Source organism: Branchiostoma belcheri, unplaced genomic scaffold (genome assembly GCF_001625305.1).
Source record: "Branchiostoma belcheri isolate BF01 breed outbred unplaced genomic scaffold, Haploidv18h27 scaffold105, whole genome shotgun sequence".
NCBI classification, from domain to species: domain Eukaryota; kingdom Metazoa; phylum Chordata; class Leptocardii; order Amphioxiformes; family Branchiostomatidae; genus Branchiostoma; species Branchiostoma belcheri.
In genome coordinates this window covers 31582-48844 of record NW_017802436.1, presented here as the reverse complement: position 1 = coordinate 48844, position 17263 = coordinate 31582, and the positions used below count along the sequence as shown (strand labels likewise).

The 17263-nt window shown below is 46.6% G+C and overlaps 2 pseudogenes; both read left to right on the top strand.

Annotated features, from left to right (window-relative positions):
* Nucleotides 1–17263, top strand: part of LOC109477790 — a 51314-nt pseudogene that overhangs the window by 3439 nt on the left and 30612 nt on the right.
* Nucleotides 4726–16751, top strand: LOC109477807 (annotated as a pseudogene).

Genomic DNA, 17263 nt, shown 5'->3' with positions numbered 1-17263 from the left:
CTGTCTGAAGACAGCATAACTCAAGAAGATGTGGATGGATTCGTATGATGCTTGATATGTGAAAAGGCGTCGGCAAAAGACCTTATTCACACAATAAACGAGAGGCCCTCAATACATCAGTCATAAAAGTTAACATCCTTTTGCGAAGGCATGACGTCGTGGAACTCTTGTTATGAACTCTTGTTATGAAATTATTTCAGAAACCAAGATTTTAAAACATGAATTTCTGTGTACAAGGTAAGATGGCTGCCCGGTTGGCTGGCGGTCACGTGCCCTGGGAAGGACGAGTGGAGATCCGTCCGGGAGACAAGTCGGAGTGGCGTGCCGTGTGCAACACCAGCTGGACCGAGGCAGAGACTGGTGTCGTGTGCAAACAGCTGGGGTATACCGGAGGCGTGAGTTCAGGTCCTACAGACATCCCTACAGGTACAGGCCGGACCTGGCTGGGTCACCTCACCTGCAGTGGGACTGAGCCTGACATCGCGTCCTGTTCATTTGGCTGGGACTCCTCCGGCTGCCCAGGACATGGGCAGAACGTACAGGTCGTCTGCACAGGTTGGTGCTCACAAGTTTCCTATTCACTTGCAGAACCCAGCAACCCTAGCCTAGAACTAAACCAAACAAAAAAAAGATAAATTTATCGCATTCTATTAGATCTCTACATCTCAATCTCTACATCTCTATCTCTGCATCATGATGTGCAGGTAATTAGTCTTTAATGCCTCACAGTGTGCACAATGATGTCTTCTATAGCCACAGAGTAGATGTCTTGTCCCCAATTCACCTCAGTAACCAGCTCACAAGTATCAGACATGTTCCTCCCTCAGGGTCGGTGGGCAACTCTCAAGATATTGACAAGAGTTAGTCCTACTGTACTATAGGTGCTTCATTTTTTTTATCATTTCACCTTTACAAGAATAATGTTTTAGCTCTCAGTGTACATTTCCGACTTGTACAGGCGCCTTGCACGTTCGACTTAACGGCAGCGAGAATCCGTCAGAAGGTCGCGTGGAGATCCGGCCCGGAAGCGGAGACTGGGGGACGGTCTGTGATGTCGGGTTTGACGACAGGGACGCTCAGGTGGTCTGTAGACAGCTTGGGCTCGGGCTGGGGTTTGCCAGGGTGGGCGGAGTCTTTCCAGAGGGGACGGGAGACATCTGGCTGGAGAATCTCAGCTGCTCAGGAAACGAGTCTTCTGTGGCGGACTGTGGAATCACCAAGTGGGGAGACCATGACTGCACCCACAAGGAAGACGCGGGAGTCATCTGTGTACGAGGTATGGTGTACACTTATTACGCCAAAGTTCACTTAGTACTACAGCCTTTTCCCAAATACTAGTAAACAATGTTGTCAAAAGTATTCCGTCCCTCCGTATCATCCAACCAAAATACCCTGCACAGCGTCAGACTGCAGTGAGCACTATGCGGCAGGAAAGACAGCAAGCGGACTCTACACGATGGAGCATGAACCTGTTGTTTCTCAACGTGAACTTTCTGCGCCAAATTATAATCACTAGAACTACAGCATATGTAGCGATGGGAAGATGACAGACTCGAGACGGGTTTCTACACTACACTAGAACTACAGCCTTTACCTGATAAACATGTTATTTTGCCTCTCCTATCATCCAACCAAACCGCAAACTGACCGTCTGTTGTTCATCACCGCACAGCATCAGACTGTGCAGATCTCTATGCGGCAGGACAGACTACAAGCGGAGTCTACAACATCAGACTCGGTTCCTCTAACGTGGAGACCTACTGTGACATGGATACTGCAGGTAGGTACTGTATGAGATGTCATGGAGATCTGTCACAGATACTGGCGTATTGCTTATCTTAATTATTCAAATTTCTTTTACTTACATTAAGATATTTCATTTAATTGTGTCTGAGGTAGGAAGGTAAGACTATAAACGTTGGTAATTTTTTTTCAAATTGGATTTTCAGGAATTAGTGTCGCATTTATTGTCAAGGTACTGTATCTGATTGAAGTAATAATATCATCCCGTTTTCCTTCTGGTGCCTTCCACACAGGGGGAGGTTGGACCGTGATCCAACGGCGGCAGGACGGGTCGGTTCCCTTCAACCGGACCTGGGAGGAGTACAAACGCGGGTTTGGGAACAAGAACGGGGAATACTGGCTTGGGAACGAGAACATCCACCTCCTGACCAGTCAAAAGAACTACACCCTCAGGGTGGATCTCGGGGATTGGGGCGGAGAAACCCGGTACGCAACGTACTCCAGCTTCAGGTGAGTAAAACATCCACAGGTTGAGTAATGTCAACTGAACACATTAAGATATTTCCCGTCAGAGTGCTTTTGTCCGAGGGAACTTTTTATTGCAGCATAGACGATGTCAATCAGTACGTGCGACTGTGTGCTTGTGAGTGTTTGTGTATGTGTGTATGTGTGCGTGTGTATGTACGTATGTATAATACATGTAGGTATATATAATATATATGTATGAGAGTGTGTATGTGTATGTGCATGCGCAATTAATTTGTTAATGTATGCCTACTTATCGATACACGTGCTACAAAGTATGTGAGCGCCATTATTAAGTTTATATAATATTTCCATCCAGGGTGTCCGGTGAGTGGGACCAGTACCGGCTGACCATTTCCGGGTATTCAGGCACCGCGGGAGACGACATGGCGGGCCGCTACACCAACAACGGGCAGATGTTCTCCACTGTGGACAGGGACAACGATGCCTGGGGCGGCCACTGTTCTCAGCGGTACGGACAGGCCGGCTGGTGGTTTAAGAGCTGCCGCTGGTCCTTCCTCAACGGCCGCTACCTGGGCAACTGTGGAAACTCCTGTTCATACAGGCAAGGTGTGCTGTGGTGGCGCTGGAGAGGCGGGGGTTACTCCCTGAAGTCTGTGTCTATGAAGATCAGGCCATAACCGACACGAGTATGATATGCCACTACCGGTGTGATATGTGTTGAATTTCCAAATCAGTAAGATTTTTTAAAAATAACATATTTTAAAAATAAGCTTGAATGTTTGATTATACCCAATTGCGTTATACGTGGTCGGGCCATAAACAACTTATCTGCATTACCCATGCGATATCTGTTACCATTTTTAAATAAATTGTATAAATTGGAATGAATCTGATTATATCCGATTTTGCTCAGAATGACAATCACACCTGGTTCACAAATAAAACCCAACCATGTGTTTCCTAAGCGCGCACGATGTAACAGTCGACCATACAATCATTCAAGCTAGCATCATCATCATCTGGTCAAGCTAGCATACCTGCACTTAACAAGCGTTTGGAAGATTTTACTGGTAATTTCTATTCTATTTTGTTTTAGCCTTTAAGTAGTTGCTTAAAAATGCCTAAAACATGCTTGTTTTCACTAATCTGAAGATAACGCTTGCTATTGAATTGAATTTGTACGTTTTGGCAATTGTACATGTCAATACTTGGGTCAGCAAAGGCAGACTATTGAATTGGTGATGACTGATGCAATACAAGAAGTATAAGTAGATCGGAATCTAAGATAAAATACAAATCCCAAGGTTTCAAGGACTTCAAATCCCCAACAAAATGAAATAAATTAATCATTAGAATATGTGCTGGAGGGCGATGCAGAATGATACTATACATATTGGGGTAAAAAAGAAGCTTTAAGGTATCTTTTTGAAGAGTTAAGAAAATCCGGTGCATTCCTCAAAGCAACTAACTAAGCTGTGTTCAATAGTTAAATGGCAACTTATTATATTAATGCCAGTGCATGTAATGTCTCTTTTGCAGTGTATTGTAACAAGCTGTTTTTAATTAAAGGAAATAAAACGTGATACTTTACAGTTTTTTCTTCCGTATGCTTATTGGTGGATCTTCGTGAAATCTAACATGATGGTAAAAAGGGCTGGATGTCTAAGCACTCCATTTCATAGCGACAATGGTTAACCCCCTGCCTCATCCCTTCATTCGATAGCTACAATGGTTAACCCCCTGCCTTAGCCCCTTATTTGATAGCCACAATGGTTATGCCCTTGCCGTATTCCCCCGTTTGATAGCCATAACGGTTAACCCCCTTCCCTTATACCTCCGTTTGAAAGCCACAATGGTTCACCTCCTTCCTTACCCCACCCCCATTCGATAGCCTCAATGGTCAACCCCCTGCACTAGCCCCTATTTGAGAGGCACAATGGTTAGCCCCTTTCCCTAGTCCCCAGTTCGGATAGCCACAATGGATAACCCCCTTGTCTTACCCCTTCCCGTTCGATAGCCACAACGGATAACCCCCTTCCCTATTCCTCAATTTGATTATCACAATTATTACCTCCTGCCTTAGACACTTGTTCATAATCACAATGGTTACCCCCTGCCTTAGCCCCTCCCGTTTGAAAGCCACAATGGTTCACCTCCTTCCATACCCACCCACCCCCATCCGACAGCTGCAATGGTCAACCCCCTGCACTAGCCCCTATTTGAGAGGCACAATGGTTAGAGCCCCTTTCCCTAGTCGCCATTTCATACCCACATTGGTTAACCCCCTCGCCTTACCCTCTCCCGTTCAATAGTGGTTCTCCCCTGGTCTTTCACCACTTAAGAGTTGTGCCCCACACCTTGTTGTTGTGCGGCTGATATCCACAGCTGTTTCAAGTCACGGCCAAGATGGCGAGTTTCTTACTGCTCGTCGTCTTCCTTCTGTTCGGGAGCTTCTCTGCCCGCGGCCAGGCCGGGTTCAGCCCGTCCGGGGCCCGTACGGCGACCGGCCGCTTGAAAACTAAAGTGGATCGCCTGTCGTCTCTGGTGGAAACCTTACAGAGTCAACAGTCTGACCTCACGGCCCGGGTGGACAGTCTTTCTGCCCAACTGTCGGGGGAGAGGGACAAGAACAAGGAACTGGCCCTGAACTTGACCCAAACTCTCCACAAGTTGGACAGCATGACGTCTACCTTGTACGAGCATGACTCGGTCATCAAACAACGTCTGCAGGTAGGTGCCAGAAACTCGTAACCTTCCTCATATTCATATATTTCCTTATTTTTCTATAAGTTATTTTCTTTAGTAAGACCACAAGACTTTTAGCCTTAGAATAAGTCGCCCGGTTTGGTAGTCGTAGTCACTCTTTAAAATGTGAGGCCACATTTCTTACGCCAAGACCGTCAACTGAAAAACAACTGTCCTTGGTTCTCTCAAACAACAAGATCAAGTAGGGCTGTTTATCTGATAGGAGTGACATTTTGGCAAGTTGTCAACGTGAAGAGTTCATCGGCTTTCACCCCAAAGTTAGCCTGGTATCCAGTCTGATCGTGGGCTGGGCCGCAAGAGCTCTGTCCCGCCCGCCTCACATAGGAGAATAGGACCACATAGGTTTCCCGGTGTGTATTTCACGAGAGATTGATTAGCCCTCCACGAACATCGTGTTGGGGGAAACCAAATTCCCAAGCATACTGTCTCTTATTAGCGTAACTCTCCTACCGGGACGGCCTGTTGCACTGGGCGGGGGAAGCTATTAGAGCCCCCGAAGGCACAGCCTGCCTGAACGCCCCAACACCCCCAATCACGTATAAGACTGGATACCAGGTTTACTACAATGGCTACAGCATTGCTGCTACTATGTTATTCCTCTGGTATTCTGTTTGGCCAATTTCTACTATTTTTTCGGCAACCCGGGGAGCCTGGAAGAGGGTACATAATTACCTCCATGAAAAATGGACGTATTGTTTTTGGCGTGTCTGTCTGTATGTCTGTGTGTGTGTGTGTGTGTCTCTCTATCTGTGTGTGTTTCCGCAACTTTGTGGTCAGCATAACTTCAGAACGCCTTCATGGATTGTGATGATATTTGGTATGTTGGTAAGTCTTGGAAAGACAAAGGTCAAGGTCAAATATGGGCCTCCTGGTGGATGACCTTGGTACTGCAGCAGAACTTCCGTTTTTTTTAATCTTTTGTCCTGGACATGCTATGGTCTTGATTTTTAAGTGGTGGATAGCTTTTCCTGCCAGTAATAAGTGCTGTGGATTTGGTCCCCCTAGCAGCTTGTTCTGGACCTGCAGGGGGTTTCTGGGAAAACCTTTCAGAGCAGATAAATTCACAAAGGAACAATGTATTTTCTTGATTTTTGTTATGTGGGTAGCTTAGGCAGAGATCTACATTATTGGATACAAATTATGCAAATGTAACTTCATTTGCATAATTAATGAGGGAATTGTGTAATTCCAGCGTTTTACATCATGGGTCTTTGATACATGTAATGTTTATAATCTATGGCAGGAGGAATATCACCAGATACCAATTATGCAAATACGGACCTAATTATTATAATTTATCTCAAAATTCTATGACTCCTTAGTGGTAAATGATGGGAATTTCATACTTGGAACATGTGTAAGTTAATAAAAAGTTAACATCACGATGCATTTATTATGTTTGTGTAGAGGTCATTTGCATAATTAAAGAATAAATTTACATGTCAAACCCATATTTCATGGAGGTATGAGATCTCGGAACTCTTGTTCCCTGCCGGTGTCCATCTGTTACCTATTACGAACCACCGGTTCAATGCACGGTGTTGTCGCCAGGCAAGTTAGTTTAACTCATGTTCAGGCGTTATTTGTGAAGCTCGAAAGCTTTAGGAAGGCTGGCACAAGATTTTAAATACACTATCATAAAAGTTCACTCGGGGCCAGAAACAGAATTATTCATAACCCTCTTGTTCCGCCTGAAATGCCTCGGCCCGATTCGACTATCAACATAATCTCCAAGCAGATCCCTTTCGGTGGCAAAAACGGACAGTATCAAATTGGCCAGGCAGTATCCAGTAGCCAGAGAAGGTCGCCGGCCACAAAAAAATATAAATAATAATATAAAAAGCTAACGATCATTCCCCCACAACCTCTGCTTGGAGAGTACTGTCAACAAGCTCTGGGAGTCAGTGAACCAGTTCAGGAGACAAATTATCAGTTTCTCAGAAGCCACTGAACGGCGATAAGTACCAAGGGGTCAGCTACGGCTGATTTAACTAGTAGTTAATGTATTGTAATCTGGCTGATGAATATTCCATATTTTGTGCTCGTTTTCTCTGCTTGGGATAGCCTGGGTGCCAGACCCATAGTAGCATACTGGACACAAAGTATCTTAGTGCTCACTGAGATACTTTGTGTCCAGTGTGCTATGGGTTTGGCACCCAGACCAGGCTATGCTTGGGAGAGTTTCAGCCGATCTTCACTGTTCAGTTTTGTTCTGACCTTGCTACCTTGCATCACTTCGGGAACCTATGCAGACGGTCCTTACGTATTTGTGACGATTTACCACATTTGTGGAAGAATTGACATGGTGGCTATGACACCTTTGCAAGATGTAAAACCTGAGACACGATTGTAAAGGTTGAATCACTCACATCGGGAAGGTTTCCTACTCTTTTCGATAAGTGTGGTGGGTTCATGACAGCCAGCAACATGTCTGGACTTGCCATGATGTTTCTGTAGGCTTATAATCTTGGCGGCGCCTATCTCCTCTCCACTTCTAAAAGGCTCTGTGTTTCCTATTTTCCAGTGTGCTGGTGAGAACCTTTGAGGACTCCTTGTTTCCTACTATCCAGTGTACCTGTAGTTCTAACGACTCCGTGTTTCCTACCTTACAGTGTACCTGTGAGAACCCGGTACCGGTAACTGAGGAGACGTCTCCCACAGAGCCTACAGGTCCCGTTATCGGTGAGAAATCTACACTTTTTACTATAGATTACGTTAAAGTCACTCTATGTAGTTTTTTGACAATACAAAAAGTTTATTTTTTATTCTTTTCTTTACATAGTACATTGGCTTAACCCATTAGTATTCCAAAATTATACTCCACAGCAAAAAATACAACATCCTTGCTCCTTAGAAGCTTAGAAAACTGTGAATGATCTTCTATTCAACCTCTGGCCAAACCACACATATGGTATTGTCCACTGCCAGTGGTTTGACCTACATCCCAGTGGGGTGTCAGTTGATAGCTTACCAGTTTCTGAAATACCTAATCGTTTACCAGATTTTCTATCTCTTTTGAAGGGATAATGACCACAGTTTATTCATGCCCAACAAAATACTCTAAGTTAATAATTATATTCCACCTCATGTGAAAGATATGAGTTTTTTCTAAGGAGGATATATCTTGTGACATCTGCCCCTGTCTATCAAGCCTGGCATGCCCGGGCCAATTAGCCACCCCAGGAGGCAACCCCTGTATGTTGTTGTTGAGCAAACCGGTGGCACCGGGAACTGAAGAAGGACTGTTTGAACGGACAAAATATACGAAAAAAATGTGAAATAATGACACAAATGTGTTGAAAAGTGATAGTAACTGCTAATAACACAGAAATTTAGTATAATTAGAATATTTCAATTTTTTTGCGCAAAAAACTACATAGAGTGCCTTTAACTCGATTACGAGATAATGATAAGGGCAGTGGGCTGTACATTTGTGTGCCCACTGTGTCTAGGGCATGGTGATGGAAGACAGAGCCCATCCCTCTCATTTCACCGCAGTTTACCTCCACAACAAAAGGGGGGCCGCAAGCCTTTTTCCGTAGAGCGTAATCGGCCGTTTTAATTCTCCGTAGAGCGTAGACGGACCGCTCTAATTCAACGTAGAGCGTAATTGTCGAATTTGCGTAGAGCGTGATCCGCTATTTTATTTTACGTAATGCGTTGTGGCTACCGGAATTTATCGTAAAGCGTACTGGGGAGGGTTTAGGCTCTCAAAATTTAGCGTCGAGCGTTACCGGAGCCCCCATGCAGAGCCTCACAAAACACTGGGTGTGAGGAACGTCTTGCTTTTCCCACGTGCCACGAACACAGCCGGGAGAGCCTGGAATCAAATTTTCATCAAATTTTCACTTTTCAAATTGATTGTAACTACTGTAATTCCTTGATTTTTTTCACTGTACTTTTTTATGTTCACTGTTTTCGCCTCTGTTTTGTCACCTTTGTACAGTGAACTTATCATTACAGTTAACAAATGATTCCTGAACTTTCTTATTCCTGCACCTGTCGCCACTGTGATATATAGTTCCCTAAACATGTCCATTTTTCTCAGACTGTGAACTTTTGCTACCGTGAACAAAAAGAGAACTACATGTATTAATCATGCATGACGATCTTTAGGGGTTAAAGTCTGAGATTTTTAGAAACTGAAGTATGTCTTTCAGACACTTGGGTCTGGCCATTAGAGGTCCAAAACGGTACTAGTACTGACAATTTCCTGTCGTTCCACAGAGGGAGACTGTGCCGAGTATTACTCCTCAGGACGGACAACAAGTGGAGTCTACAAAATCGGCCTCCTGCCCGGTCACGTGGAGGCCTACTGTGACATGGACACCGCAGGTTTGGGCTTACAAAGTTGTTGTTAATTTAACATATTACACTGCAGTACCGCGTTTCTACAGCTAGGTGGCACTGCAGTACCGCGTTTCTACAGCTAGGTGGCACTGCAGTACCGCGTTTCTACAGCTAGGTGGCACTGCAGTACCATGTACAGACTCGGCCTCCTGCCCGATCATGTGGAGGCCTACTGTGACATGGACACCGCAGGTTTGGGCTTACAAAGTTGTTGTTAATTCCTGTTTAACACACGTACGACTGCAGTACGCGTTTCTGCAGCTAGGTGGCACTGCAGTACCATGTATAGACTCGGCCTCCTGCCCGATCATGTGGAGGCCTACTGTGACATGTGTAACAAACGTTCTTTCGGTGCATGGTAGGATTTGGGCTAAAGTTACGATTACAGTTACGATTACGGTTACAGTTACAGATGTTACGATACCATAGACTCTCACTCTAGGGAACTAGTTACTAGACTCTCACTCTAAGTAACGTTATAACGCCAAAGCCAGGTCGATTTATATTTGATTTGATGACTTTATTGTCTAACTGTGGTATAATGCACAAGGAAAGGGAACATACAACGGATCTATAGTCATACAACAGAACAGTTACAGAGTGAAACACAGTACTAAAAGTAGGCAAAGACTGAGAACGGAAACCAATTACCTGTACAGTTGAGTGTGTTCCAGGGAAAGTATTTAACTAAGTTACAACTAACCTAAACCGGTGCGCTGGAACGGAGCTTCAGAGAGGCGAAGAACCCAGTTCTAGGGTGTGTCCCACTATTTGTCATGCTCGGCTATTGGACCGGAAGGTATGACGTCATCACCCCAATGCAATACCAGCATGACGTCATTCTATCCGGGTCGGGACCTGTTCCCCGTCCACGTCTGGCCTACGCTCTTGAAGCCCCCCCACCCAGCAAAACCCGTCGAGGCGAGGCACCCCGGATTCCGGCGGGACTGTTCGTGCGGGGAGACCGGGGCTACCGCGGCGTTGAGCCGGTAGAGCGCCGTGCTGTGGCAGGGCAGGTTTGGGTGCCGTAGGAGAGCTACCGGCGGAGTTTAGACACAGTTCTTGTTGGCTGTGTTTTGTTTTATAACTTGTTCGGCAAATATTGTCCTTGGATGTATGTTTCATAGGAGCAGGAAGGAAGGATGCCTACGAGACGAGTCTGGCCATGGAGACGTTTGTTTCTTTGCGGGATAGAATCCGTTGCCATCCTTCGCAGGGAAAAGATAGAAACGTTTTCTGTCAGCGGGGACGAAGAATTTAGACCAGGAACTAATCCAGTGTTATGTAATTTTTAGTTTTGCCTTCAATTCAACAGTTTTCAGGTACGGTCGAAGCGACCAGCCCAGAGATGCAAGATGGCTGACCCACTCGTCCTCTGGAAGGAGGCATCGTAGTCCGTTGCAATCCTCGTCGTGGGCAAATCAGGGACGCCCAGTTCTAGCAGGACCAGGCGGCGGTTGCAGGATTGTAATATATTTGACGGTACTTTTTTTTATTTACGTTCAGATTTCTTGTAAATTTTCCTTTGGCGTTCTCAGACGATTGTAGTCTCATCGACCCTGTTTGGTTTAGGCTCCCCCAGTGGCAGACCTCGTCCGAGTGTTGCGAGCTCGGGCTAGTTTTCTGTGGTCGTGTTTCTTTGTTTTCTTTTTTTTTACAGTGGTTTGCTGCTCGGGGTTGATGGAATTATCAATCCGGCGGACTACTAAGCCAGGTGCCACGTGTTCGCTCATACCTCTCACAGCTCATTTTGCGTGTGTGTAATGCTAATGTGATGTTGTGTCATTGGTAATTTTTGGTGCGGTGCCCAAGAACACTGGTATGTGTTAGCTGTGTGAGGTTTGAGTGGCCTGCGTTCGCTCATGCTAGCGTGGTAAATCCCACTTTTGAGGTTCCGGGCAGGGGGGAGAAAAGAGTGACTGAATGCGTGGCTGGTGTTTTGGTCTTGTCATGTAGAGGGGGTTATAGTGTGTTGTGCATGGGTTCCTGCACTTCACCTGGAAGTTTGTGGTGATATGGTGGTATGCACTATGTATCCTTATTTTGCAACATGTTTGTGCCAGCTGCAGGTTTCGCTTTGTTTCTCCATCAGCAGCAAGGGCACAGTGGGCTACCGATGCAGCTCGCCGAGAAAACAGCGGCTCGCCGCAACTATAAGGATGTAAGCACGCTGTGTTACGCTGTGTTGTCGGCACGCGGGGGCTGAGATGCCGCGTGCCGGTGACACAGAAGGCTGTAAGGCGGCGGGTGATAAGCCGCACGCCAGCAACACAGAAGGCTGTAAGGCGGCCGGCGAGGGCCCGCGTGCTAGTAACACAGAAGGCTATAAGGCGGCTGGAGGCCGCGTGCCGGTAACAGAGAAGGTTGTAGGTGCCGGTGACTCAGAAGGCTGTAAGGCGGCGGGTGAGAAGCCGCGCGCCAGCAACACAGAAGGCTGTAAGGCGGCCGGCGAGGGCCCGCGTGCTAGTAACACAGAAGGCTATAAGGCGGCTGGAGGCCGCGTGCCGGTAACAGAGAAGGTTGTAGGTGCCGGTGACTCAGAAGGCTGAACGGCGGCTGGCGAGAGGCTGCGTGCCAGGAGCACAGAAGGCTGTAAGGCGGCGGGCGAGGTCCCATGTGCCAGGAACGCAGAAGGCTATAAGGCGGCTGGAGGCCGCGTGCCGATATCAGAGAAGGCTATGAGGCGGCTGGCAAGAGTCCGCGTGCCAGTTAAAAAAGAAAAACAAAAGAGAGAGAGGAAAGTGGGCTGGAGGAACTGTAAGGCGGCGGTGTGGACGCGGGCCAGTAACGAGAAGGTTGTAAGGTCTATAATGCGGCGGGAGGCCGCGTGCCAGTAATTTAGAAGGCCGAGGAAACCGGTAGGCGGCAAGGCCGCATGCGAGAGGCCGCATGTAAGCCGCGTAGAGGGCTGGAAGTACTGTAAAGCGTTGTGGTTGCGGGAGACAGTGTGCCAGTAATAATGAGAGTGGGGATGAGCCATGCATCGGCAAGACGTTAGGAGAGCACGGGCGAAACCTTTGAGACGGTNCCAGGTGCCACGTGTTCGCTCATACCTCTCACAGCTCATTTTGCGTGTGTGTAATGCTAATGTGATGTTGTGTCATGGTAATTTTTGGTGCGGTGCCCAAGAACACTGGTATGTGTTAGCTGTGTGAGGTTTGAGTGGCCTGCGTTCGCTCATGCTAGCGTGGTAAATCCCACTTTTGAGGTTCCAGGCAGGGGGGAGAAAAGAGTGACTGAATGCGTGGCTGGTGTTTTGGTCTTGTCATGTAGAGGGGGTTATAGTGTGTTGTGCATGGGTTCCTGCACTTCACCTGGAAGTTTGTGGTGATATGGTGGTATGCACTATGTATCCTTATTTTGCAACATGTTTGTGCCAGCTGCAGGTTTCGCTTTGTTTCTCCATCAGCAGCAAGGGCACAGTGGGCTACCGATGCAGCTCGCCGAGAAAACAGCGGCTCGCCGCAACTATAAGGATGTAAGCACGCTGTGTTACGCTGTGTTGTCGGCACGCGGGGGCTGAGATGCCGCGTGCCGGTGACACAGAAGGCTGTAAGGCGGCGGGTGATAAGCCGCACGCCAGCAACACAGAAGGCTGTAAGGCGGCCGGCGAGGGCCCGCGTGCTAGTAACACAGAAGGCTATAAGGCGGCTGGAGGCCGCGTGCCGGTAACAGAGAAGGTTGTAGGTGCCGGTGACTCAGAAGGCTGTAAGGCGGCGGGTGAGAAGCCGCGCGCCAGCAACACAGAAGGCTGTAAGGCGGCCGGCGAGGGCCCGCGTGCTAGTAACACAGAAGGCTATAAGGCGGCTGGAGGCCGCGTGCCGGTAACAGAGAAGGTTGTAGGTGCCGGTGACTCAGAAGGCTGAACGGCGGCTGGCGAGAGGCTGCGTGCCAGGAGCACAGAAGGCTGTAAGGCGGCGGGCGAGGTCCCATGTGCCAGGAACGCAGAAGGCTATAAGGCGGCTGGAGGCCGCGTGCCGATATCAGAGAAGGCTATGAGGCGGCTGGCAAGAGTCCGCGTGCCAGTTAAAAAAGAAAAACAAAAGAGAGAGAGGAAAGTGGGCTGGAGGAACTGTAAGGCGGCGGTGTGGACGCGGGCCAGTAACGAGAAGGTTGTAAGGTCTATAATGCGGCGGGAGGCCGCGTGCCAGTAATTTAGAAGGCCGAGGAAACCGGTAGGCGGCAAGGCCGCATGCGAGAGGCCGCATGTAAGCCGCGTAGAGGGCTGGAAGTACTGTAAAGCGTTGTGGTTGCGGGAGACAGTGTGCCAGTAATAATGAGAGTGGGGATGAGCCATGCATCGGCAAGACGTTAGGAGAGCACGGGCGAAACCTTTGAGACGGTATGATCGGGTTTCGTTGTAAGCGGTGGTAGAAAACTGCAGGAAGGTTTGATTCGAAGACTTCGGGTGTGTAATTTAGAGGGTAGTCTACCTGTTGGCGCTGGAGACAGCCTGGAAGTCTTCCGTATCGGTATAGTCGGTATAACCGCCCTTCGGCGTAACACACCAGCTTCTGTATCGGTATAGCCGGTATAACCGCCCTTCGGCGTAACACACCAGCTTCTGTATCTGTATAGCCGGTATAACCGCCCTTCGGCGTAACACACCAGCTTCTGTATCGGTATAGCCGGTATAACCGCCCTTCGGCGTAACACACCAGCTTCACAGGCACGCGGCGCGGCGGCAGCTAGCTATATCACACCGAACGGCTTAGAAGAAGAGTCCCGGCAGATTTGGGTTAAAGACAAAATAGGCCGGAGTTGGAGCAAAGATCCGCGACTTGGAGCCGTTCAAGATTTTCCCTTGGTGGATTTTATGCTAGAGTGATAGTAGGAAGCCGGAGTAAGATCAGAGTGGGGTAAGATGAGTCAATGTGATGTTAGGAGACAAGGCTGGATGCCGGAGTTTCAAGGCAGTATGAGATTTGGGTAAGAAATCTGAGGCAAAGAAAGGGGGATGAGAGCGATCGTACCACAGAGTGAAGGTTATGAGAGGGATCTCATAAGGGACTTGGTGAGAGAGGAAAGATGACAGAGGAAGAATGAGGAAGGGGTGAAGATAGAGTGTGGAAAGGGTATCAGGATTGGAAAGATGGGTAGCAGAAGAAGAAAGGGATCAACAGCCAGAGAGGGGTGAAGGTGGAAGACGACTATTTCCGCATGACTTCATACCGGAGGTCCATGGCCGAGCATGATAAAAAGGATACTATTTGTCATGCTCGGCTAGTGGACCGGAAGGTATGACGTCATCATCCACAATGCAATACCAGCATGACGTCATTCTATCCGGGTCAGGCCAGGGGCCTCCGACCGCGTCTGGAGCCGAAAGCGGCCCACCCACCCAACCCACGACGGGTTTTGCTTGGGGTGGGAATGGGCGCCCGCTTAGGGCGGTCGCCTCAGCGCATAGTCAACTTTTGGCTTCAGACGACTATTTCCGCATAACTTCATACCGGAGGTCCATAGCCGAGCATGATAAAAAGGATACTATATTCTCCATCCAGGAGGAGGCTGGACTGTTATACAGCGACGACAGGACGGGTCGGTTCCCTTCAACCGGACCTGGGAGGAGTACAAGCACGGGTTTGGGAACAAGAACGGGGAATACTGGCTTGGGAACGAGAACATCCACCTCCTGACCAGTCAAAAGAACTACACCCTCAGGGTGGATCTCGGGGATTGGGACGGAGAAACCCGGTACGCAACGTACTCCAGCTTCAGGTGAGTAAAACACCCACAGGTAAAGTATTGTCAACTGAATACACATTAAGATATTTCCAGTCAGAGTGCTTTTATCCGAGGGAACTTTCTATTGCAGCATAGACGATGTCAATCAGTACAAATAAACAAACAGCAAAAAGACGAACATTTCTCTACCGCGCCATTAATCTACGGAACACCCTGCCTCCCAGTATCAAAAACAACTGACCAGTCCACATCAATTCAAAAAGGCCATCCACCAGTTGTACATAAGTTGAGTTGTATATATTAAGTTAAGTCATGATCGTTTGTATAAACTTTATATAATTTGTGATGATTATGTATGTTCATCCTCTTTTAATTTTGCTGTCAATATGTGTGTATGTCTATATGTTTTGAACCCTGGAAGATTAGTCATTGACTAAAGGGTATCCAAATAAATTGAAATCAGTACGTGTGACTGTGTATATGTGTGTGTTTGCGTATATATATTACATGTATGAGAGTGTGTATTTGTATTTGTATGCGCAATTAAGAATTAAGTCGTTAATGTGTGCCTACTTATCGATGCACGTGCTACAAAGTATGTGAGCGCCATTATAAATTTTATATAATATTTCCATCCAGGGTGTCCGGTGAGTCGGACCAGTACCGGCTGCACATTTCCGGGTATTCAGGCGACGCGGGAGTCTCCATGAGTCGCAACAACGGGCAGAGGTTCTCCACTGTGGACAGGGGACAACGATGCCATGGGCGGCCACTGTTCTCAGCATTACGGACAGGCCGGCTGGTGGTTTGGGCACTGCGGCGGCGCCTTCCTCAACGGCCGCTACCTGGACACCAACTGTGCGATCCAAGGGAGCTCCTGTCCATACGGGCAAGGTGTGCTGTGGGTCCGCTGGATGGGCTCGTATTACTCCCTGAAGTCTGTGTCTATGAAGATCAGGCCATATTAACACGCGTATGACATGGCATTAACACATGACATGTTTTGCATTTTCAATGAATTCATTAACCACTAAAGTTTAAGAAAAACAATCATCAAATACGATATCTGATTCACCACAAGTTGCCAATCAAATATGATTGGGTCATAAACGACAATTGCCTATACTGCCCACGTGATATCTGTTGGCAGTCAAGCAAAACAACATTTCTATGGGTTCATAAATCACAAAATTTGTAATAAAACTCTGATTATATCATTTTTGTTCAGATGAAAATAACTTTCACACCAGGTTAACATTAATAAAATCATATCATGTGTTTCTTGTAAGATGTAAAATTCAACGATGCATTCAATCCAGCATACCTGATCTAAACAAGACTTTTAAATTTGAAAGCTTTTACTGGTACTTTCTATTCTACTAGTATTTTTTGTAACGTTTGCTGCTTACATGGTATCTAGTTTGCGATGAGCAAAACTTAAGCGAAACGAAGATAACAAAGAAAATTCAAAACTTAATAATCAGATGACAACCTTTACTGTTGTATTTTGCATTTATTGGTAATGGTACATGTCATTACTTATGTAACTGTAGTCAGCTGTTGATAGGTATTATAATAGAAAAAGCTGCAAGGAAAGCTGTGGAGATTTTTGAGATAGGTATTATAATAGAAAAGCCTGTGGTGTTTTTGTCTTTACATAATGAGTGATAGTTGTATGAAATCATCTATTAGTAAGAAATTGTAGACTTTATCCAAGGGTACCAAGAAAAGTAGTACAAAGAAAGTCTACTAATATTACTAATGGAGTTTCTAATAAACATAAACATACGAAAGCTAATACGTAAAATTTGTACTAATCAGATGACAACAGTTGCTATTGTATTTTGCATCTATTGGCAATGGCACATGTCATTACTTGGTACATGGTATTATGTAGGTAAATGTAGCCAGCTGGTGATGTTATGGAAAAAGCTAGGAAAGGTAGGCTGTTTTTTTGTCTTTACATAGTAAGTCATGTGAGTATGAAATTATCAAAGAAATTGTAGACATTGAAAAATATCTTCCAGGCTTGTTTTAGATAAACGTACCTTTCTTGCTAGACTTGCGCTATACATTATTACATGTTTCTGTAGTTTTTATCCAAAGGTAGCTAGAAAACTGGTCATGTTTTCTGTAATATGACGTGAAATGTGTTCACCAGACGAAATGATAAAAACTGGAAACGGAACTTTTTGTTAAGTGTATTAATTAACGCAGTGACAAGCTT